Source organism: Ceratosolen solmsi, unplaced genomic scaffold (assembly GCF_000503995.2).
Source record: "Ceratosolen solmsi marchali unplaced genomic scaffold, CerSol_1.0 scaffold11, whole genome shotgun sequence".
NCBI lineage: Eukaryota > Metazoa > Arthropoda > Insecta > Hymenoptera > Agaonidae > Ceratosolen > Ceratosolen solmsi.
In genome coordinates this window covers 9,005,054-9,029,676 of record NW_011948416.1, presented here as the reverse complement: position 1 = coordinate 9,029,676, position 24,623 = coordinate 9,005,054, and positions in this window count along the sequence as shown.

Genomic DNA, 24,623 nt, shown 5'->3' with positions numbered 1-24,623 from the left:
TGTGCTAGCGGGCCTGTACGATGTCGAGGGATCAGTTTGAGAGAGCCTAAGTGTGCCCAGGTTGTGCTAGCGGGCCTGTACGATGTCGAGGGATCAGTTTGAGAGAGCCTAAGTGTGCCCAGGTTGTGCTAGCGGGCCTGTACGATGTCGAGGGATCAGTTTGAGAGAGCCTAAGTGTGCCCAGGTTGTGCTAGCGGGCCTGTACGATGTCGAGGGATCAGTTTGAGAGAGCCTAAGTGTGCCCAGGTTGTGCTAGCGGGCCTGTACGATGTCGAGGGATCAGTTTGAGAGAGCCTAAGTGTGCCCAGGTTGTGCTAGCGGGCCTGTACGATGTCGAGGGATCAGTTTGAGAGAGCCTAAGTGTGCCCAGGTTGTGCTAGCGGGCCTGTACGATGTCGAGGGATCAGTTTGAGAGAGCCTAAGTGTGCCCAGGTTGTGCTAGCGGGCCTGTACGATGTCGAGGGATCAGTTTGAGAGAGCCTAAGTGTGCCCAGGTTGTGCTAGCGGGCCTGTACGATGTCGAGGGATCAGTTTGAGAGAGCCTAAGTGTGCCCAGGTTGTGCTAGCGGGCCTGTACGATGTCGAGGGATCAGTTCGAGAGAGCCTAAGTGTGCCCAGGTTGTGCTAGCGGGCCGTGCTGGTGTGGTACCTGCTGTGCCGTGCGGGTTGTGCTAGACCGCCTCGGTCCGCACGTGCGGATCAGCCTAGGCGCACGTGGTGGCCAGACTTGCTGCACCCGCGGTCAGTCTAGGCGCACATGCGGTACGCCGGACTGCGTATATGACCTTTATTTTGTTTGAAATTCATGGGACTGCATCAATCTCGAACAATTACTTTCAAAGTTTATACATAAACAGATTTTTCTTAATTTCTAGATTTAAATGTAATATTAATGGAATAGAAGTACTTGTAACTGCTTAGTAGACAAAAAGAATTTTTAAAGAATTGTGGCCTTCAAAAATAGTTTTCATTAAAAAAAAAAATAAAAATAATAATAATTATATCTGCCAACTCTTTGTACAGTTAAATCTGTCATTGATTGTAAGATTTTTTTAAAGATTTTTACAAGCTTTCCGTGGCTATAATGGTCCTGTTATTATTATACAAAAAAAAAAAAAAAAAAAAAAATAAAGAAATAACTAATAATAAAATAAAATAATGTAAGAAAATCATTGGATAACCGTCGTCGATAATCGTCACCAATGCAAAAGATACGGCCAAATGAATTTTAACTTCATAGTCGTCGTCTGCTTTAATATTTGATTAAATTGTAGTTACTAAACTCTTATTCAAACCCATTTTTAAATTAGAATATATGAATTTTTAATTTGAAATTAAATCATTTTATGCTTTAAATAATGTTGCAAATTTCATAGATTTCCCCCACGACCAAAATTCTATGTACTACAAGCATCGTCTTTGCTCGCATATAAGAATATCTGTGTAAGAAAAGTGGGATATTTTGAATTTTTAAATAAAAATTATTTCTATTTCAAGTTTTGGAAATTAAATTAATTAAATTATACAATACATATACTACTTTCATCTATTACATAAATACATTTATATTTCATTATCCAATACATCTTTATTATTATTATTATTATTATTATTATTATTATTATTATTATTATTATTATTATTATCATTATTATTATCATTATTATTATTATTATCATTGTTATCATTATTATCATTATTATCATTATTATTATTATCATTATCATCATCAGCATAATTATTATCATTATTAATGTGTATTACTTTGTATTTGTAAAATTCCAACATATTAATTATTAAAAGATTTACTTGATAATCGGTGCCTGAGAATATGAATATGATTATTCTGACAGAAAGAATTAACATTTAAAGTTAATATTTTCTAGACAAAGTCTTACGAAATTCATATTACTGACCGTTCGCATTTGAATTTCTTTATTTTCATTTTTTATTATTCTATTATTATTAATAGACTAATTTATATATTTTTAATTTAATTAATTTGCATCGGCATTGGACATTTTTTTTCGTAAGAAACTATACCATAAAATGTTTAATAGTTTATTTTTGTCAGAAGAATAGTTAAACTTTTTTAATTCACACGTCATTTTATCGAAATATAGATATTAAATTTTTCTGACGATTAGACATTTAATAAAAGAAAGAAAGAAAGAAAAAAACGAATTCATCTGTAAAATAATAACCGTACTTGTGAGATGGTATATTTTTCAACATAATAACAGTAATGTATGGAAAGTAACTGTTATTTTATATTTGAATATAATTTTCAACATAGTTAGAGTCTTATTAATTCAAGATATTTATCTTTGGTATTTAAATGCACTTTCTTGGCCCTGTTTTATTTCCTGGCTAAGTATTCAATCTCGAGGTAATTCATTCCCCGCCTTCTTCAGATATCCTTCCTTCGTAATGGACAGAAGAATCATTAACGATTTTTCACTCTTACCAAACGCATTCACGATATTCGCCAACAAATCTTATCTCATTTACATATCTCATTCACTAACCTCGTTATCAAAAGCATAAACTACGAAGCGGCACGGTAAGTGGGTGGCAGCGAGGAAGGGAGGGAGCAATGTGAGTCCAGACGAAGACTCGGTCCAGCGTATGTTAATATCCGGCTCCAATACGCCCCAGGGCATCGTCCTTTATGTCCGCTCTCGCGGGTATTCAAACACGTGGCAATTTCGTTGACCCTTTCGACCACCGTTAACTAACTATCAATCTTTTTTTTTTTCTTCATCTGGCATTGCGTTCGTGTCGCCGACTACTAAATTCCTCGTTTGCATATTCTTTAAGTGCCTTATTTGTTTACTTATTATGGTGCTCTGGTGGATGATTTAGGCGATAACGGCATTGTACATTTCAGAGGATTATTTTATTACATTTAAGGGGAGTCAGATTTATTTGTGATCCATTTCGCATTGCTCAATTTATCATCCAGACAGAGAACAATAAATAATTCAAATTAATCAATTTATATTCATGCTAAAGCAATAAAGTATTTTTACACTCCATACAATTATAAATATTATAAGCGCTATTATTATTGAGCAGCGTAACTAACTAATTGTGGTCGTCAAGTAAAATTAAAAAATTCAATAAATTATATGATTGAATACGATCACTCTAGCACATCAGTTTAGCATAATTATCTTTAAATAGAGATGCAATTAATTTATTCTAATTATATTCATATTTTTGATATTTAGATGGATTTTAATAATAAATAAAATTTGTGTGATAAGTAATAAAACACGTGAATAAAGAAAATTTCTTTCTATATTAAACCAAATTTTACTATTTGTAATATATTTGTTTTTCTTTTTTATTTTGCATATTCTTTTAATTCTTCGAGCTTTATCTTTATTTTCAATTTATTTTTCTTACCGTTTTATTAGTTTTTGTATAAATTATTTATACAAATATAAATTTAGGTTCACCCGGGTACGCAGAAATTAATAGTATCTCAACTCGTGTTTGTCGATCAAATAAAACAGAAGTAATAACATAAGAAAATAAGCGCGAGAAATTTCGCCGGCCGTTATCAAATTTGTACTACTTTTTACCTTTTTTTTTTACCTTTATTGTCTCTTCTCTTTATTTCACCGTTTAATTTGATTTTCGTATCTTCTCCCCTCGTTCTTTATCTTGAAAATTAGATTACGTCTTATAACATCAGCATAATATATAATTTACATGATTGAAAATAGGAATCTCAAGAAAAATAAAATTCTTTGTACATCGAATTTATTAAAATAAACTATTATTATTAAAATTAATGCATAATATGAACAAAAAAAAATATATATATAATAGTATTTATTATCCATTTCTTGTTAATTTAGAGTAAATTTTTTTTTACATAATGTTACACTATTTTGTAATATTTAATATTTACTTATCTACGTCTTTTTAACTGAATTCAATAAAATTCTATTTTATAGAGCATTAATGAAAATTCAGTAATAAAACTTACTGTTAATGACAATAAAGTCAATTCCATTCTCTTGTTTCAAATAAATATTCTATCCAAACTAGTGTTTATTACATTGTGTTTTTGAAATTTTATTGTGTTATTTTAGAAATATTCAAGCAAGACAAATATCGTCAAATGCACATAATTCTTGATTATACAAAAAAAATAAATGTAAAGCTTTAATGATTTGGCTGTTAAGTAAATGCTAGATCGTTGGACATCGAAAGAAGATGAAATTTTTCTAGCCTTGAGAATTCAATTGCTTTTTATTTTACGCAGAACTACCGTACTCAAAAAACTGACAACTCTATTCCTCATTATTTGTTATAAAACGACGACATTTCCTGCAGAATTTTCATCCAATAATATGAAACAAATGCTGATTTGTTAAGATTGGCAGACACTGTTATAAAATTGGAAAATAATATGACATAATATTTCAGTTATTTCAGTATAATTTTTGTGTATAATATTGTGTATTTTAATTGCAAAGATACACAATAATTCATTTACAATCCATTTTTACATTCCGTTAATTACACATTAAAATAAGACGTTAGCAAAATTTATTTTTTAAACTAACAAACTAATCTATCATTAAGATTTATTATTTATTAATATTCATAAAGTATTAGCATATTTTGTTGTTAAGATACTACAGATATACAGTGTCATTTAGGTGAAACATTTCTTGAATAACAGGCATTAATAAGTTGAGCATTAAAAACTTTTTATTTCATTTCCTTCTTAAATAAATATGCCCTAGCTATTTCATTATGCCATAGAACTTTAATTATAACTTTTATTATTTTTACACATAGATATTCAGGTTTACGAGAGCATATACGAATATTATATATTCTCATAAAACTTATTATTTCTACACTTCAATGATATGAATTGAAGTTGTCCTAGCCCTGATCTACATTACTTTCAATTTAAGTACGAACATTTCAGTTGCGCGTGACTATTCGGATGCTACTTGTAATTGACCGATAACGAAGCATACGATCGCCTGTTCGACTGCAGAATTGCACAAATGCATATTTGCAAATTCCACGTCGACCGGTTCATTCGAAAGCAATTTTCCCGAGAATGTTGCGAGTTCATCTCCATGGAATGAAGCTATTGTCAGTTTTCTACGCAATATAATCATTTTGATGATTTACTTTTGGTTTCATAGAATATACATGTATGTGTGCGTCCACGTGTATGTGCACGTGCATCAATATATATATATATATATATATATATATATATATATTATTTTCAAAAATGAAATAGCATACAAATAATTTAGCTTATTGTTTTCGAAATTGCACTATTAGTTGATAAAAATAGTCATAAATATGAATAACATTTTTAGATGTTTTATCTTTATGTTTAATCCCGCAGTTAAAAGACAATCAATTTCTCTTCTATCCTTTTTCTTCCTTTCGTGTAAGTATATTTTCACAGTCTTCTCCAATGACTTTCCTCTCTTCATTCCTTCATGTATCTAAACCTAATGGTCCTTCCACCTCATTTCTCTCACATACTCAGTTTCTTCCTCTCTCTCTCTCTCTGCCCCCTCGCCGCTCTTTATTCCTTTCTCTGTTCCTCTCTTCCATTCAAACCTTCTGCAAATTGCATGATTAAGTTGATAAATGGTCCGTTTACGTGATTAAACTATCAATTATTCGGTAAATCTGCATACTGTCGTGAGAATAAAATTTTAAACGTTATTCGAAATTGCACAAAACTTCTCAATAAGAAATTGTTGTCTTACTACTGCAATCCATACCTCCATATACTTTTATATCCTTATTATTATACTTCTACTATTATACACTATTATATATTAAATATATATATCTACTATTATATACTATTATACTATTATACACTAGAGTGGAAATGTACTTTATAAATATTTATTTAATTGCAACTTTTTCTCAATCTTATCTTAAATTTTTTGTCAATAATGCAATTAGTAATTGGATATTGATGGAATACGCATTAATTGCATATAAAATAAAATAGTTTTTATTTGATATTTATCCATGTTAGCCATATTATAATTAATCATTTATCAACTAACATAATATCAATTATATTTCCAGAGTATTGAAATGGAAATAGCTTTTGTGTAGTATCCACTTAATAAAAATGGTAGTGGGATATCTTTTTTTTTTTTTTTTTTTTTTTTTTTTTTTTTTTTCTTTCAAAGAGTTCCGGCCCTTTCGAAGTCGCTGTTAGATTTACGAGACTTTTCGTAAATGGTATTATTTTTTTAAAATTAGCCCATTTATACAAGTCTTCTTATAAATTCTGAGTAATTGTAAATAACTCATTGAAAATTAACTATTTTAAAATTAATTAAAGAAAGAATTATAATAAATTGATATAATAATAATTGGTCGTTCGTAATAATTTGATTAACTTAAAATTTATGTCGTAATTACGTCTTTCTTATTTCGATTCAAGAGTAACTACAAATACTGTCTAAAGCAGCCTAGAATCGAGTCATCGACTTTACTTTTGCGAGAAAAATAGATAAATCAAGCAGAGCTATAACGTAGCTTCTAAGCAAAATAAATAAATACAAGAGATCTTTTACCTCTTTAATTTGTAATTTTTAACTAAAATTATTACGTTACGTTATAAAGGTCTCAGAAATAAATTTATTGATTACAATGTAGTTTATCATTTGCTCAGGTTCTCTTCACGACGATTAACGTTATGGTGCATTATCGAACTATAATAATAATTAGTTGAGTCGAGCGTATTAATAAATAACGAGAATCGTTGTAGTAAAGACACAATATATATACACCATTCTATTTCTCGGTAGTTAAATTCCTACCTACGAGCCTACCTACGATCATACCTAACTTTAAAGTATATCGTCGTGTAAAAGTCGAAGGAAGATAGCTTTTGCTTTCGTGCAAAGGTCTACTGGCGTTCCTTTGCAATGCCTATCTGGCGGTACACCCGAAATAGAAAATCGACTGCCGCGGAGATCAAGAAAAGGCCGAAAGTTTCGTGGTCTGTCATTGTGAAATAGAATCCGTGAGTCGCTCGTTGTAAGAAACTCGTCAAGCCTCGGTCTAATCGAATTCCGGACGCGCGCTTCTGTAAATTCGGAGTAGCTCGTATCTCTCGGGCATCGATAGTGGAACTTCGGAGCTTAAAGGTTCACTAGAAATTGTAAAAACCTTTCTGAGGCATTTGTCTCGCGGACTTTAACGATTTTTTTTTTTATCTCGATTTCAAGATCCTGTCCACAGGACGATTGCGTTCAATCTTTTTTCATCTTTTTTTTAGGTCGATTCTTTTTGTGAGAAAATCTCGACGTATTTATCGAGCAAGTGGAATTTATCTGTTACTTTGCTTTGCTTATGCAGCTGTAAGAGGGTATGGGTCGTATGCTTGTAATAAACACACGTAAGTGCTCCTGCCGTTTTAAAAAGCCTAGAAAAATAAAAGTTTTCATTCTCATCATTATGAAACTTACGACAGGTTATAAAAAATTAATACAAATTCATTTAATCTAATAAAATAGAGGAATTTATTTGTCGTAATTTATAAACTAAAATATAAGAGAACGTGTATTTTGAAATTCCTAATCAAATATATTAATGAAAATCATAAATATATTTTGATAAATATAAAATATTATAAAGTATAAAATATTATATGTATTATTCAAGTATAAACGTGAATAAATTTTATACCCCTTAAAGTTTCTTGACGATACATGCGCGTTGATTTTCCATTTTGAATGTTCTTCAATATTACAGCATTTTTTTCTTCCAATGTACTAGTTTTTGTTTTCTTCTCTACAGATGTGACAAAATCCGGAAACTCACATATTTATTTTAACTTTCAAAATTATGGCTTTAATACAGTGTGATGATTCATTAAATGCGGTTACTTTCAAAGTTAGTTGATAAAAATTAAGTAACTTAATGGTCTACTAATGCTGCACTACATGTACAATCTATGTTTAATAAGCAAACGATAAAAACAAATTGACTACGTTTAAATGTAAAATCGCTGCTAATTGGACATTTGAAATTAACGTGATTTTTTATCTAGTAACGTCAAAGGCTACGTGAGTTTTACTGTGACACGCATGTAAATCTGGGGCAAAGGGGAATGTGAAAGAGAGGTGCAGTAGGTAACTAACTTAACTAAAAAATAGAGAAAAAGAATAACGGTGCGTTAATAAACGAAGTACTGGTGGTTAAAACAAGAGGCGGCACTGGTCTTCGAGTCGGGTGCAGACTCGCTGGAGAACTTCACAGCACCCTCGCTTGATGATTCAGCGATGGAGGAGGGGAAAATGAAGGGGATGAAGAGAATTAACAAGAATAAAGCCAGTAATATAAAAGATAGAGATACAAAGGAGATTTCTTTTTCGGTTTTACTGAACTACTATTGCGGGAATATCAATTTGTTCGGGCATTCGAAAGGCAGAACGAAGATTTACAACAAAGACATTTTTTAATTTAAGACAATTTACTTATCTAAATCTATGATAAAGCTCGAACAAAAATAATAAAGCTTGTTTGAAAAACAAGAGAAATTCATAATCTACTTTTTCATGATTATACATAGAAATTATATGCTAGAAGTAGCAAATACAATTACATTCGAATATTTCGTTTCATACTACGCTTTCATCTACATATATTTTAAAATAAATTCATGCTTAAAAAATATATATATATATATATATATATATATATATATATACATACAACCTGTAATAGATTATATCATTAAATTAATCTAATTAGGCTTTTCAACATAACGCACTTTGATAAAGCGAAAATATAATTGAATTTTTATTATTTATGAATCCTATTAAATTTTTAAAGACAATTCATTCAAATTTTTATGTAGAGTTTTATAAATTATGAAAGTTCAATTATAAATAGTAATACAAATAAAATATTATAGTTAAATGTCTTGATGTGTGTTGTCTACTGCAATTAAAATGTAGAAACCATTAAATATCCCGTAATTAATAATATTATTAAATTATATCATTTGTAAGCATAAAAATCCTTCATTATTATTTACGATCCACAAAGTATCTTAAGTTATCGGATAGATTCATTTGAATGAATAAAAAATTTCTTTCGATTAATTTTATTTTCGTAATATTTATAAGATTTCATTCTAAATTATAATTATGCATTCGTAATATATATTACGATTGTAATAAAAAAAAAAAATTACAAGAAAATCATGAAAGAGCATATTATAAATAGTTGAGAGTGAGAGTGAGAGAGAGAGAGAGAGAGAGAGAGAGAGAGATAGCGAGTGTTAAATATAGACTAATTAACTATTATAATTATAAAATAATTAGAAAAGACATTTTTAGCAACAGCGAAGAAATTTAAAAACTACAAAGATATGTAAGGAAATGAGAAAAAGGAGAACGTAGAAATACGGTGGAATGGAAGATGAAGTCGACAGAAGAAGGTCAAGTAAGGAATAGACAGAACGACAGTTGGCACTTAAGAACAAACTAATTTGCGAACAACGATTATATTGACTCTTGTACAGCCAACTTTCAGAAAGCCATTGTCTACTTCTTGTAGCTTCTGTAATCGCAATTACAGACTTTTGCTCTACTCTCATTCTATCTACCTAATTGCAGTTATTTTGGTTGCCTTACGAAAGAAAGGAAAACCCAGAGTTTTATAAAAACAAGCTTTAAAATGTTACAATTTAGGAATTTAAATTTAAATTTAAAAAAGCGTAAGGAAAATGATTTTCTACAAAAAATTTCGAGCATTACATTTTACGTATTAATCGTAAAGAATTATTTGTAAATGACGTATAATTATTTTCCGATATCAAGTTAAATATATTCTAAAGAAGTAATTATGTAAGCAATGTCTTAGTGAAATCGGAAAGCGAGAGTTGTAATCGTAAAAAGTATATTTGGAGTTTATAACAGATGCCATGTATGCTCAACAACTTGTAAATCCTAAATGTCCAAGGATCGGATGTGTTCTGTCGTGAATAAAATGAAACTTTATTGCATAATCAGAGTCTATAATGATAAATTGAAAAATTGGTAGAATCAGACTACGAAAGAAAAATTAGCATAATAGCTGAGTTTAGATATACAAATTGAAAATATCTATGTTGCCGAGATAATTTACTAATTATCCTGCGTACTTGAAACTTAATGTTAAGCACAATCAACGCGTCGTTACTCGTCTTGAGATTTTGCCAATACTAATTTTATTTATTTATAGTCGAGCATTATTGGTGTGCGCAGTTTAAAATTCAACACAAACATATCTATCCTTTTAAATTACGTAAAATTACTTGAAAATGTATAAATATTTGCCACGCGTCTGGTTTACATTGAAGTGCGAGCTGAAACTATTCTTTAGCCAATGCGAAATTATTATCAATATTCTTAGAATTGCAACGATAGTGAAAATTTAATTTAAACAAAGATTAATATATTCTAAATTCTTATATAAAGGCGAGTGTATTATAAATCTGCATAAATCATTATGTTAAAGGCAATGTTTCATAATGCATGAAAAATAATATTTTTAATTATTAAAGATATGCAATTCTTATGCTTATGAAAATTTTACGAATATTTGACGAAATTTACAAGCTAATTCATTTGTTATTCTGTTCGTTTGTGTTTCTTTTTTGTTTCTTTGTTGCTTCATAATTTTTGTCAGAATGAAAAACAAAGATACTGAAATTCATAATTCTTATTGACATCATTTTATCAAACTATTATTCTTACATAAAAAGATTATAATTATATAAGCGAAAATTATAGTTATAGAAAGCATAAAAAGTGGTCAATTATAAGCCAAAACGCTGAATGTATCAATGTTTTTCAATTAAAAAATGAATTTTAATAAAGCTTACGTAATTCGAAGGCTTTTCACTGATATGCTAATGCTTTTCTTATATGGCAAATATTGGCGAATAAAACTAAGTAAAAAGTCAGGTTGGATGAAAGAAGACGGCATAAAATTGAGGAAATTGGCATTGAGTCGATGAAAGGCTCGTAGAAGGATGGTGAAATTTCGCGGAGATCATCCCTCTACTAAAAATAATTCATTAATCCTTAGGCTAACATTTCGTTTGTCGAGCGTCCCTTGGTAAAACCTGTTCGCCCGTACAGACTATACGAAGAGAAATGGAATGAGCCACCATGAGACTTAAATCCGATAATCCCTACGTGACACCCGCGAAACGCGTATCACGACGGAGCATCTGGATAAAGCTAATCTCGCCTTCCGGGATGTATATATAGCCATCACGTATCCAATGAGATCTCGATTTTGTTATTTTACCTTGCGATTATTTCTCTTCTTTCTCTCTTCCGCCTCTTCCTTTTCCCACGTAGTTTCTTACGAGATGCGGGCATTTAACTCCCGGCTCTCAATACAATAACGAAAAGATTCGAGCCTGTCTTCTTCTAAGATTCCAACAACTTTCTTAATAAAAGTTATTTGATTTTGTAACTCCTTACTACAAGTACTTACGTCACTTTTATAATCATTTTAATTAGCAGGATCACGTTATGGGACGTTTCATTGGGTAAATAATTTATAAGCAGGCAGTATTATATGGCTGGCGATTAATTTAATTATTATTCTTTCAATAATACATGAACGCAAAGTAATTATATATTCAAGAATTGTATTGAATTTTTCATTTTACATTATCGATGCAAATATGGGATAATTCAACAATTTTGGAACAATTATGGAATATTACATTGAAATTAGATTGTTAGTAGTTAAATAAATCATTTCAATGATTTCACACAAGTTTGAATAAAAAAATAGTTGCTCGTGTATTATTAAATATATGCATTTATATGACTATTTAAAAATATTTATTGCATTTTTATTTGTACAATCGTGCGTTGGTGTACATGGGCTTACCAATAATATTATTGTGTTACATTTTTACATTATTATCTTAATAAGAGAATGCTTGATAAAATAAATATTTCGAAATACGTCGCAATTCAATTTAATAAAAATCTTTTATGATTATTTCAAACTTGTTTGGTCTGTCTGGCATGCAGACAAATATTAGGATTTTATTAATGAAAGAAAATATTTTACGAAATTCTCCACGTCCTTTTTCATTTTCTTTACGTTTTCACATTATTGTTCTATCGATTAAAAATTATACAACAAACAATAATATTAAGCTAAAATTGAAACTACGTTTTTAAATTATTTGCATATGTATATAGGATATAGTTATAAAAAATAAAAAATGATAATGTATTATAAAATTCATGAAATAAATTTTTAATTTAATATAAATCTGAAAAACTAGTGTAAAATCGATATTATATAAAGCAATGAACTATGCGTGTGTCTGTTTATATATGCATCTGTGTTTGTGCGTTTGTTTGTTTGTTTGTTTGTTAGTGTGTTTGCGTGTGTGTGTGTGTGTGTGTGTGTTTGTGTGTGTGTGTGTATTTGTGCGTGTGTGCGCGTGCGCGTTAAGGATAGTAGAGTTTGAAATAAAAATACCTATTTTACTTTGCAAATATAATTGAATTTCGAAATGGTCGCACTCAAATGATCCGTAGTTTGCCCGCGACTTATGGATGGTTCTCTAAGAAATATAATTACTAAATAATTAATATAATCATAATAAAAGTCTTTTGTAGTCTATTAATCCGCATTATTTCATAAAGTAAATTATCCAGCAAAAGAATGAAATATAAAATTAGAAATTGAAAAATTCATGTCTTTTCTACAAAAACCAAAAAAAAAAAAACAAAAAAAATAATAAAAATAAAAACAAAGCCAATATAATTTCAAATCTCTTTAGTTTCACAATCTTAAAAATACCATCTTGTACATTCAGTGGCTTTTATTGTGTCTCGCTCAGTACAAAATAATCACGAGCATAAAAATGTTAACGATAGATCAAAGAAGTATGGTATGCCTGCATTGCTCGACGTCTCCTAAGTAAAAATCAGTCATAGGTGAGGAACTCGAGGCGAGCCATTCATACAGACATTGCATGCAAAATCTGTGCCCGTAAAAAGTTTATTGCTGATAAAAATCCAACTACAGCCATCCCATCGCCACACCTCGATCCGTACCAGTCCATTCTAGTCTATAATAGCACTGGGCGCGTTCGATGGAAGTTACCAGCTTCTTGCTTATTGCATGGTTAGCCTGTTGGAGTTTTGTAGGTAAAAGGTGGCAACGTAGTTCGAGAAAACGACTCGCTTCAATGAATTTTGAAAATTGACATCGACATTCTCGTTTTTATAATTTCGTATAATTTTGCCCTCGTTATTTCGATTCTCAATGCTTTAACGACAGTTGATTTTCCTCCTTATTATGCGATCTCTTTGTAGTGCGGCTAAAAAGCGCTTTATTAAAGCAGAATATTAATTAATTGAGAAAAAATACATTTTGTTTTTTCGCCCATCTGTTTGCAATTTCTGTTTGCTGTAGCAACAAAACCTTATATCTATGCGAAACAAGTCCGAAGATAGATGGAATGAAATTTGAATAATTGGATGTAAAATTCTGTTCGCTTGACAAGACAATAAAATGATTAATGTGACGATGCAATCTCTTGTGATATTACAATCTATGATTTTATGTAATGTTATATTATCATTAATTTTCATATATATATATATATATAAAGTTTAATTGATTTCCAATCAATTTTTCTATTTATAAACATATAATTTTTATTTAATTCTTAAACAAAAAAAAAAAAATATATATATATATATATATATATATAAATCATTGATACGTTTGCTTAGTTTTCTCTTTATTTAAATTCACTCAGTTTATTTACGGGAATCGGTATAGTTGTTAATAATGATAATGGTCTGCCTATATTTTTGTTGGACTCGCAAGAAATTTATTAGAATAATTTTGATGAATGGTGTATCACCATCTTTATGAATAATAAAAATTTTATTACGTTTTAAATCGAAAACATTTTAATTATTTGATTTAAATACAATGCCCCCCGTAGATCTTAAATGAAAATCAGATCAAGTTGGCCAATAAAAATATTTAAATCGATCAATGTTAACGATCGAATATTAAAACACTATTTCTTCAATTTTACATTTTATTTTACAGCTATTTTTGCAAACTTTTTGTTTCGACTTAAATAAATTGGATTCTAAAATTGAAATTACATTATGTTACTTATCAAATACTTTTTAAATAATTAGTAAACAATTGTTTATAAAAAAAACTCTATAAAAAATTTAGATTCATATTTCTAGCGAATGAATTATCCAAGTATACATGTTTAATATTAATGAATTATCGGAAATAGTTGAAAATTATCAAAATTCAGGATAGAGTAAAAATATACTTATAAGTTTAAATATTTAATAAGAGAAAATGGGCTATGTTCATAGGAAAATTTTTTATCCCCGTATAACTTTTCTGTATTAAATAAACGACTAATTGATGCCTTTATTAATAAAATAATTAGTCGTTCAGTTCATATTCCTCTTATCTTTCGGTTTGCTGTTTCATAATGTTGTAATAAATAATAAAGTAATAAATGTTTTGCGTCATAACTTTACAAAGAGGTAAATATTTTGTATGGAAATGAATTGATAATATTTGAAATCAATAGTATATACGTGCAATACAGGAAACTAATATAAACATGCTTGAACATAAGCACATACAAATAAATGTCTGCGCGCGCGCCCGCGTCCATGTTTGTAAGTTCATATATTTAAATTGTATGTTAAAATATTAAATTATATACAGGTATATAAAAGAGATATTTTAACGTAATATATGTATATTTCGTAATAAATTACCATTAATTTTATTATAGTATTCAGTTTATTATAGTATTTAGTTTATCGTAATATTCGTTATATTAAAGTAAAATTAATTTATTTATGTAAAACCAACGTAATAAATATTTCGAATGGTCTTGTATTCCATGTGTACTATATTTCTTTTGTATTAAAACTAATTATAAATACATCATTTATAATAATTAAGTTTAATTTCTTACCTATTGAAATCGCGGCATCGAAGTACGTTTATTTCTTCACAATCTTCTGCATTTATTGTCTTTTTTTTTAGAAATCCATGCTATTCAAACACTTGTCTTCTTAGTAATCACTTAAAGTATAAAGACAACCTTTATACGATCGAGGAAAAGTATATGAAAGATAAGTAATAAGAAGAATAAGATCTTTTGAAAACGGCTAATTTCAAAACGGATGAAACATTCAACATTGTAACTCATCTTTTCCCAAAATAAACAATCCTAATACAAAGTAATCCCATTAATTATTCAGTTTATTTTAAATAGTGTTAAAAAAAATATAAAATACACGTATCTGGATATGAATGGGTAAGAATTGGAAATGTCCGAGAAAATTTCGAGAATGAGCGTAGGAAGCACGAGTTGCATTAGGAATAAAATCCAACAAAGTAAGTTGGAACATGAACTATTCTTAACATTGTTTCAGCGCTATGTTCATCGATCGATCAACATTATCAACCTTGTGCCATTGCCTCTAGGAGTTGAATTAAAAAACATCGATTCAAGTAGACTCAACGTCACTCGTATCCACTGAGTCAATAATATTTTCATTCAGAATAATTCTCTGCGTTTATACGTATCAATGCTGTTCTTATTGACATTCCGTTTGCTATATTTGCTACATCCACGCCCATCTCCTCAAACAAGCCAACATATTTCTTTGGTTCCATCGCTTTGCAAATGAAACGAAAAATTGAGAACAATGACAGCTATATGCGATGTATTCGAAATATCGGCGGTGATACGCAACTCCAAAGTACGATTATTCCATCTTCGACTGGTACTTACCTGTGGACACAGATTTATTACAAATATGAACTACTATATTCAGAAATTACATTGAAAGCAAGAGCTTCAAGAATTGTAGGATAAGCAAAAGAAGAGAAAACAAGTCAATAAAAAAGCTATTAGTGTACCATGCTTTTTCGAATGAAGCGAATCGGTCCAAGTAGGAATGTGTAGTAACATCAATGGAATAAATTAGGAAGTTGGAACATCAAGGATATCACAACAAAACCATTATCGTTAACATTTATTATATTTTATGACATACAACAAAAAATTTGTTAAAAAAAAATTGATACTGCACTACCAATATAGAAGCAATTCACAGATACTAAATATACAAGAAAATCATTGTAAATATCTGAAAATTGGAATATTTTAAAAATTTGAAAACTATTTTATAAACTATCAATATTAAATAAATTTATTAATTAAGCATTTCAATTAAAATGTCAATACAAATATTTTCATTTATTTTGCAATTTTTTAAATCTATATTTGTACGATAAAAAATCACCTACCGAAAATATAAAAATTATTAATTGTATTGAAATTGAAAATGTAGTTCTCAAAAAAATGACAATGATAAATGGTATTGACAATTACAAGGTTATTAATATTATACAAATGTAAGCAAGTCAATAATTTTGAAAAAATAATAACATTTGAAAGAAAAAATATAGGTGACAAATGTGTTAACGTACTCCGAAAATAATGTGAATACACTAAAAAATAAATACTGAAGCAATACACATAATAATAAAAAAGAGCATAAAATTGAAGAAAAAAAGTGAAAAATTATTTTATATTAAAATATAGGAAATAGAGAATACGATAAAAGATATTACGTGCATACGTGTGTGTGTGTGTGTGTGTGTGTGTGTGTGTGTGTGTGTGTGTGCGTTTAGGAAGATACAGAGAGAGAGAGAGAGAGAGAGAGAGAGAGAGTGAGAGAGAGAGATAGGAGACATTCAACTGGAAGCATGATTAATAACAGTTTCCAATGGATTTTCATGCCGGTGATATTGAGTCTACTATATTCTTTTTTATATTCGACATATTCTCTCTAACTATATTTTGTTTTGGTGCAATTGTATGTCACCTAAGCTACATCAGGGATTGCTGGAACTTTGTTGAGTGGTGAAGTTTGTACATTCTTATTCTTAAAACTTCATTGGACCGTCAATAATGCGTTCGACGAGGAAAAAAAAATAAAAAGATTGGTCATGCATAAGGATCGTTAGAAATTAATTGATATTTATGAAAAAGAGAAATATTTTTAATAATTAAATATTATTAATAATCATTGTCACTGTCTATTTAGGTTTGAAAATATCAGAAACTTTTTATGTATTGATTTATAAAAACGTAGATTAAAGCTTTTAATTTAATATAATCCTGAAGATCAAATTGAAAATCCTTATAATGACAGAAAGTATTGATAGATATTTACTATTGGCGATTTGACTTTGGCTCGAATATTCTGTAAATAATGTGATTTAAAATATCCTTTTGGAAATATGAGCATGCATGGAAGTACTTGAAAATACCTTTTTAGAAACTTCTATAAGATATGAAATACTTTCAAATTTACATTTGAAAATGTGAATTTTATAAGCTAAGTGCCAGTAACCATATGAATATGTAAAATATATTTAACAATATCGATTCGATACTTTATCTAATTATATAATAGTAGTAGTGTTTATAGAATATTGTTTGATATTATTAAAAAATATAAGTACTTTATGCGTGAGAAATTTTTAATCTTTATATAAAATAATATTTGAAAATGCTGTTTCTCTTGGGAAATAAAAATGATTAGAATAAAGTTAATTGAACATGACAATTTGGTAAATAGAACTTTAAGTTTTCGATGAAAAATTCGTTCGTGTATTGTGGAATGAACGTTGACATAAGTTTAACCACCGGAACCGTTCGATTTATCATGTAAACCGTCAACATCACTTTGAACCCCGAAATGCACTACAACTTTTTCGTATAAGTTGTTTTCATCGTCGAGGGAAATTGCTAAAAGTAATCCTCAAGCGAAATGAAGAGTCAGTTAAATTCATTCTGGATTGTTGAAACTTTTTTCGCGAGTACACTATGAGATTTAATTTTGTTAGCTATTCTCAATGGACTATGCAGCCTTTCCACATATATTTTTTATATTCTTTGCTTATTTCACTCAATGATTATACACTTAATTTAACGGTTATAGTGCATATGTAGCCTGTTTGTGACAAATTTTTTACATTAATTGAATTACTTTTGAAATTTCACATAAATGCTTCCTTTTGTATTATGAAACTCATTTTTCATCGATACGTCAGTGGATATTTTTATTGAACAAGTTAGATCATCATTTAAATGATTTTGATTTTGATAAAAATTTTTAAATAAAACATAAAAATATCTGATAAAAATGAACACTCCCGTGTTTTAAGAATACGTATTACGCAATTAAAAATTATCGAAAGACACGTGTTCGTGATTGCGTTTCTAGGGAGGATATGTATATATATATATATATATATATATATATATATATATATATATAGGTATTTAATAAAATGCATTGTTCATATTATAAAATATTATTGTTTAAATTAAATGTATAATAGTAATATATGGTTTTGGGGAAAAAGTTTTATGTAAGAATTTAAAAAGTGCAATTGATTATAAAAACTGATTAGAATTTTTATTAAATCGAGTAGTAATAAAGTTGAGTGAATTTATATATCTATTGGTATTGAGATAAGGGGTAGTAAAAGATGAGGAAGCGTCATCATTATAATAGACATCAAAAGAAAGAGGATAAACTATGAAGTAAAGAGCGCGAGTCGAAAGCTGGGAAACAGATATAGAATATTAATAATCAAAGTAGAGAAATGAGTAAAATGCAAGAGAGCTCGCAATGACGCTCGCGATGAACTTTGTTAAAATTGTAGATAAAATCAGGATGATAATAACATGTAAATTATGGACGTGAGAGAATTACAAGCAAAATCAGTAGCAAAACGATTGAATATGCCGGAAAAAAGCTCAAAGCTTGGTATTATGCAGAAGTACTTTAGGTATTCCTAGGATTCTGAGTGTATATTGTTCTATATCGGAGATACTTCAGGGAAGACTAATGACTCTAGTCAGCTTTTACTACACGAAGAACAAAGTCATATTCAAACTTGTAGCATTGCTCTCTCCGGGCCACTTTTTATATGTTTTAATTCATTTCATTCACTTAATTTTGAAAGCGCTCTCACCCATTTGTAGTCATAATCTGCCATTTACTTGAATTCAATGTAATTGTATTAATGAATTTAATTCAGTGTCAATGATTGTTGGGGGAGAACGGCAATCAGTTTTATATTTGAGTGATAGTGTTGCGGCAATATAGATAACCTGTTACTTTCACGCCCAATCCTTACCCATCGTTTAAGCCTACTTTCATCTCACACTTTATCCAAAACACAAAAGCGTACGTAAATATAGAAATATTACAAGTTTTCACGTTACTTTTAACAATTTATACAATCCATTCGATCGTATTCATTGTAATTTAATTACAAATTCATATTTAATACGATTAATATCTAGTATCGATGTATTTATTTAGGATTTCATTTATTAATTTTGTTCTACGTGAGACATTTTCTTCATGTGACAATCAAAAGCTCCGATATCATATAGCAAAATACTAATGATTGAGCAATATTATTAGATATAATATAGCTGTACTATAGTAATAGGAAGTAAAATAATAGCGACAAAAAACATAGTTAACAATTTATATGACAGGGATTAAAGTAATTTTCGATAATTATGATTGCATTGATGAAAATCTAAAGCAATGTATTGAAAATATTTTTTTACATCCAAGATCATTGACTTTCTACTTGATGGCGAATCGAGCTCCACTTTTCTCAACAATCGGATAGCATATTTACAAAAAGTGAAAGGACACTCGATTCGCCCTTCATGCATCACATGCACTTGCTCCCTATGCAAAAAGAAATCCGGTGATTCATAATATGCAGTACTATATAACTATGACAACCTCTGCTAGGCTTTTAATCGTGCCGTACGTACGTGATGTGAATTAATGACGTAAATGGGTCTCGATCCACTGACCTTTGGATGGGCATCGGGAGCGCGGAGCTACGCGGTTGCGCGGTTATTAATCGAATCGAGCTTCAATTACCCGACATAATTACACATCAGAGATATCTTGGGTCACTGCCGTGTGAACCGCAGCGCTGCGTCCAGCCGATTGCCTGTGGCTTCTCGATGACTACCACCGAGGTCTCAACGCCTAATTAATGAGCGACAGATAAATGGATGAGGGAAGATAAGCTGAGCGACATTTGAATTCGAGCGCGGCAATGTTGCACAATGGAACTCTAAAGTATGGACTTTGTCATTGAGCTTTGACTCCTTTATTATAAGCTCGTTCGTCCGATATTATATTGCAATTGCAACACTTTATGCGAATCAAAATTAACGAATCTGCGAGACTCATACGCGTATTATACTTATCAAGTTCGACAACATTGCGAAATTCCATTTATATTCTCATACGCGCGAAGAGAGAACAAAGTTAATTAATAGAGCAGACGATTGTAATGCTTTCATCTTACTTTGTTTCTTATTATGAGCTCAATTTAAATGTAACATTAATATTCTACACACGTGTTATGGTCGCGAGAAGGAAATTTCATCGTATGGCGACAGATTTGTTCAATGGTAAAGTTTGTGAAAGCAAGTCGGTACCGAGGGAAAATTTTCCGGATCCGAGCCGCTGAATAATCCTGTGTTCACGAACTATACTTTCATATACGCGTGACATCGTCATACGACAAGTTCTTGTCCCCGATGTTCGCTTTAATACAGCAAAAAGATAGATAGATAAAGTGAGAGAGAGAGAGAGAGAGAGAGAGAGAGAGAGAGAGAGAGATAGGGAGACAACTTTGTGAATGTGTGTGATTTAGAATATGTCAAAAAGTTAAATAAACTTAATACTGAAACGAGATGGACATTCGTAAAGCATATTAGACAACGAAATATAGGATGTTACTCTAATTTTATAACTTTCTTTCAGAGAAATATATTTGATAATATGTTGCACGGATAGTGTTAAAATTATCAAATTTTCAACTACTACTATTAGCTATTAACTACTATTAACTGCTATTTTCTAAATAATATTCACTAATACCGGGGAATAAATATATTATATCGACATAAATGTTTATTATATATGCTCGACTGTTATTCAAATATGTTGCATATAAATATTACGTAATAGAAATAAATTAATAATTTTCTGACCATTATAAATGATTTAATATTATAAATAAATATCATAGCTAAAATACAATATAATTGTCAATTTTATTGCATGTTAATAGCTATTATATATCCATTTATCTATAATTTCATTCAATTGAACTATTTATTGATTTACATTATCGACAATACAACTGGAGTATAAATGGTATAATTTTCATCGCTTGTAAAATATGTTAATATAAAGCTTGTTATTGTTAATAAAGAGGACGATAGACTTATAGAAAATGAATAAACGTGTTTATTTCTTGAACTGGAAAATTAGTAATAGAAATAGTAGGAAACTTAATCTAAAAACCGAGTCGAAACGAACATACACAATAGTAGGCTTCGGCATCTGCTAAGAGCGCTAATTATACAATGCAATTGGCAGTGCGCGTGGGGATGAAAAAAATTCATACTTCGCGCTTTCAGGAGCTTCGAGCTTTAGATTTAACAATAGTAAAGAATCCCCTCTATTCCTTTATTCCCTTTCGTTTTCTGCTATTAACTTTTCCTATTGATCCTACATTTGCTCTTCTTTCTATGTTTTACTTTGCATTTTATGCTCGCTTTATTTTTTTTCTAGAAAGCAGACTACTGGAAAACTGGTTCACATCAAGGGAAAATTAGCATATTAAACATTATATGAAAATTATTTAAAAAATAAATAAATATAACATTTTGCAGATTATTTAATTACGGGTGCAATATTTAGTAATTGAGAACAATTAATGTCCAATGCATCTCGTAAGTCGTAAATATAAATTAATTTAAGAATATAATAAAGTAATTATAAACTATAATAATAATAATAAAAATAATAATATAGTTTTCTAAATATACATAAGTATATATATATATATATATATATATATTTATAAAGGAATATCAATCAACTGAATTAATAATAATAATATCAGTTGCTGAACAAAGTATCGAAATCTATCGCTTTGAAACTGAATATTTTAATTAATCTTAATTCATCATACAATTTCGTAGATTATAAATAGTGCGTATGTAATAAATAGCATATAGAGAATAAATAATGTGCTTGAAAATTGGTTGAAACACTAAGACGAAGTTGTTGAATCAAAAAATCATTAAGCCACGTGTTTACGTAATTTACTTAAGAATAAATAGTTATGAAAATTGAATTTTACTAGCTATTAAAATAATTAAATCTTAATATCGAATTATATTGAAAATACATTGTCTGTCTTATAAAAGCCTAACACAAAAAAAAAAGTAATATCAAGAAAACAAAATGTCCCATTTCAATTCCATTTTTATTTTCTGTTTCGTACCAGTAATCTTCCCTACTTGCTCATTTGCCTTAATAACCACGGTAAAAGGAGTGTCAGATCCACAATGGACTAGCAAATTCCTGACCCTTGACCGTCAACCCCATAACAGCACAGCATCTACATTTTCACCTTCCTATTCGTTTCTCCCACTGCTTGTACGGTACTCTCACCACTTTCTTTTTTTACAACATTTTTCCCCTTTGTCTCCCTCGAACCAGTCTTGTCCTACTCCTTAATGAATTATTTCCGTCCGGAAGTCTCTCAGAGAATAAACGAAAAAAGCCGGTGGAGAATAAGGGGCGTGGGGTTCAGAGTACGAGGAGAAAGGTAAAAGTGAAAAAGATAGAGAAAGGAAGTCGAGCAGCTCTTCGCTTCGGCACTTAACCGAGTGACTTTCTCTCTCCAATGACCGACTACGCTGCCGGCAAAAGTTCGTCTTTCTGAGCTACACTTGTGGTGAGTTGAGAAAGAGGCAGAAAAATAACGATATTGAGACAAAGAGATTATATGAAATAGGGTGAGAATGAGAAAGAGAGAGGAGACAGGCAGAGAGAGAGAGAGAGAGAGAGAGAGAGAGACAGAATCAATAGCAGATTGACTTGAGGGATTTGAAGTTATGAGCGTTAATTTTAGACCGACGCTTCAGCTAGTCAATTCTAATATTCCATAATTCAAAATTAACTTATAATTTAAATGTTAATTTCATTATAAATAATACTATATATCAATATTGCTAAAAAAAGAAACTATATTTTCTCGGATTAGTTTTATATACAATTTTCAGCTTAGAGAAAGATATAATTAAATCAAAATTGATTTGACTTGGAAATATGTGAAAAATTTTATTAATATATATATATTTTCAGTAAGACTCGGGATATTCTATTTTTAAAATTTAACAAAAATTTTCAAAAAGTAACAGTCCCGATGATCCGATTTATCTTAAGATACATTATATATCACAGATGAATATTCAGATGAAAAAATTTGTAATAATCAAATATAATATAGGATATTATAATTCCATTATAGATTTATTGATGGAGTTAATTTTTTAACAATATAATGTCAAAAGAACAGGTGCTGCAGTTTATCTAATAATCAGAGTAGGGACATTCACACTCATATTTTGCAATCTCGAAAATCACGATTATCTGCATTTATTAACGATTGTCAATGAATGAAAATAATATGTCATTTATTTAAATCTATCGACGATGGTAGTTTATATGATTATTACATCTACGTGGCGCTAAAAATTTTATATACTTTATCAATATTTTACAGTAATATTCGATTATTTAATTTATATGAGAACACATGAAAGAAGCCTGTAATTAATTCTTTTGAAACAATCAATTAGATTTACTATAATTAATGTTATATCTCGTATTTTTTGTTTCAGAAACACTGTTAACATAAGGCATTTTCAACAAGGAGTTGACATTACTTAGACGAGTACCCCGATTGCATCGAAGAAAACGCAAACACGAGAGAAACGAATAAAGATAAAGAAGTTGAGATTAAAGAAGAAGAAAAAGCTAGTGTCTGACTTTTAAAGCATTTGAAAATGGTTTATGAATAAGTTTTCAATTATTCGCCATTGAGAAAATTAAAAATGAGCGTTCCAGTATGAAATATCGCTTGCGCGTATATTGGCTTATAGAGTTCCAAATTTTATACTCGAAACTGAAAAAAAATTAATAATATTAAGCCGAATAATATAACGATCGACTATAATTCTTTACCAAAGGATTTTATAAAATATTAACCCGATACACTTTCCAATGCTAATGCTTTTCCGATAAAAAAAAAGCATCTCCTACATTGCCCAAACTAACAAATAACAACTAAGCTTTACACGTACGAAAGCAGAATATCGCAATTTTCCTAAGCCGTTTCATTATTTTGCAGCGTGAACATAAAATTGCCAACTGGAAGAAAACTGCCACAGGTATTACATTGTAAAAAGGCAAAACAATCAGTCCACTTAAGAATCAAGTGTTTGTCGGTGCATCGTCGTTAAGCGGTCTTTGAGCGCGATAAGTCTTGCGCGTATTTTGAGGTTAGGGCAGCTGGAGGAGACGTTAAGCTACTTATTTAGAGACGTGCAAAGAACGTTCGGACGA